This window comes from Cricetulus griseus, chromosome 4 (genome assembly GCF_003668045.3).
Source record: "Cricetulus griseus strain 17A/GY chromosome 4, alternate assembly CriGri-PICRH-1.0, whole genome shotgun sequence".
In the NCBI taxonomy this organism is placed as follows: Eukaryota; Metazoa; Chordata; class Mammalia; order Rodentia; family Cricetidae; genus Cricetulus; species Cricetulus griseus.
In genome coordinates, this window is record NC_048597.1 from 1,725,611 (window position 1) to 1,728,331 (window position 2,721).

The window sequence follows — 2,721 nt, forward strand, 5'->3', positions numbered from 1 at the left end:
ATTTTTAAAAATCTAGAGACATATGACAAGCTGTTCAGAGGTAGTTGCTTTTGTAACTACAAGGACATTCGACCAAAACAAAAATCTTCAAGCAAGCCCAGGCATATTGACATGCCCAGTGTATTATTAACTCTTGATGGTCAGAGTGCCCAGGAAAAATCCTCAGGCCAAAACTGCTGCAGTTATTTTTCAAATTCTGGCATAATGCAATGTGTGCATTTTACATCTTGATAAAGTCTGTTTGTATGTCTGATCCTGGCATTCTGTTGTTCTTTGGCAATACTATATACCACAGTGACTCTACATGAGCTACCTCTTCCAAGAAAGGGAGGTCCTGGCATTTCATTTCTCTATCATCTTTTTACATCATTCTGGGCACACCAAGATTAGTCTTTGTGTAGGACAGAGGTAACTTCAGCTAATATACCATTGTTGCTATACATGGCACACAATTCTCTGAGTGTATGGTGAGAAGAGGCTTGCAATCCTGACTGTGGCCAACTCCTCTAGCAGAGTGTCTTCAAGAACAGAATGCACAAGTTTTCTTAAAACACAAACCACAGATAAAATCAAATTAAAACATGAGAAGCTATGGTTTGAAAGAATGGGGCAGGACATGCCCCAAACGAGGAAGGTAAATGAAGGCTCTAACAAGCTCCTGCAACCATTCAGGAAAAAAAAGACATCAAAATTAGAAATGGGCAGAAGATACAAACAGGTCACTCACAGAAGAGAAATCCCAAGTGGTAGTCAGACAGACAGACAGACTTCCATAATTTGAATGTGAAATGTTCCCTATGGGCTTGTGTGAATAAATTGTTGGTTCTTAGCTTCTTGCCCTGACTTGGGGAGGCAATGGGCCCTTTGGTGTGACAACATGGTAGGGTAAGATAGGGGCAGGCCTTTAAGAATTGTAGCCTAGCCTCCTCCTTGTCTAAGCTCTATACTGCCTGGTTAGTGTGATTTGACGAGTCACCTCATCTTCCTGCTGCCACAGACAGGAGTTGGTCCCCACTCCATGCCTTCCCTGATGTAATGGACTGTACCTTCTAAACTGTGACCTCAGGCTAATCATTTGTCTCAAGTTGCTTCTGTCTTGTCAAGTATTTGATTATAGTAACAGAGACAGAGACAGGTATACGATGATGACAGATTAGACAGATAGATACATAGATACATAGATGGATGAGAAATAGATTACAAATAGGTATATGGTAGATGATAGAGAAATGATATGTGATTATAAATCAAAGACAGATAGATGACAGATAATAGATATACCAAAAAGATACAAAATAGAAAATAGATAAATTATATAGATTATAAATAGAAGATAGATGATAGATTGATGAAAACATAGATGATAGACTACTGGTAGGTGATAGAGATGGATAGATGATAGATATATTAGAAAATGATTGATAGATATACCAAGTAGATATTAGATGTTAGATAAATGATATAAATTATGAATAGAAAACAGTCAAGTGATAGACACATGGGCGATAGAAGACTGACAGGTGATAGATGGATAGAGGGCAGACAAAAAAACACAGATGGTAAACACAAAAATAGAAGAAAGATGGGTAGATCAATCACTAGATGATGATGGTAGATTGATAAACAAGAGACAGATAAATCAGAGGCTAATACCAATATATAAACAAAAACACAACCAGCTGTGCTAACATAATGTAAATGCATCTTCCTCTTCCTTTTCCTCATCCTTGGATTTTCAAGACAGGGTTTCTCCATGTAGCCCTGGCTGTCCTGGAACTCACTCTGTAAACCAGGCTGGCCTTGAACTCACAGAGACTCACTTGCCTCTGCCTCCAGAGTGCTGGGATTAAAGGTGTGTGCCACTACTGTCCAGCTTGGATAAATGCATATTAAAGCAATGAGACTGAGTTACGACTTCTTCTATTAATACAAATGTAAAGGTCCAGTGATTCTAAGTATTCTAAGTGTTGGCAAAGCTGTGGGGAACCAGGCACTGAGATACTAAATTTTATGGCTGGTGGGAGTGAGATTTAGTGCAGCCCCCTACCCTCCCAAGTAGCATCCTTCAGAGTCTAGGACTGATGGAGGCACGCATGCCCTGGAAGTCAGTTATGCTCATACAGATAGATCCTGAATCTACAGGAAATCACACAGTTGTGCAAGAGGAGAGAGACCAGGAATGCCCACCACCCTGTTTTCTATAAAAATGTAAAACATCCCCTGCGGGGCGAGCAACATGCCTAAGTTTTATTGAGACTACTGTGATACATATCTTACCCATGACTCTCCGTCTGTGAGGAAGACACACTGCAGTGGTGGGAAACACAGAGAGAATGTGAGAGATGACTAGCAGAAATAGATGGACGAGCAGGCCCAGAGCCTGACTGGCAAAACAACGCCAGCATTTCAACAAGGAAAGATCCCTGTGGCTCCATTCTGTGCTCCTCCTCCTGTCGGGGCCATGATCCCACCTCCCCCCAGTCTCCCAGGTCCTCCTTGCCCTGGCATGATGCCTGAACCCCACATGGGAGGCCTCCCATGACACCAATGATGGGCTCCACTCCTCCTGAGATGATGCCCATGGGACCTACTCCCAGAGTGAGGCCACCCACGGGTGGTCACATACCCGTGATGCCCTGGCCTCCAATGATGACACCTCCCCTTGTTCTGAGTTCTACGACGGTGCCTACTCGGCCTGGCTTGACTTGGCCTGACAGATAA

General features: G+C 42.6%; 1 pseudogene; it reads left to right on the forward strand.

The window, feature by feature from the left end:
* The first annotated feature begins 2,236 nt into the window (after positions 1-2,236).
* Positions 2,237-2,721, forward strand: LOC100754274 (annotated as a pseudogene).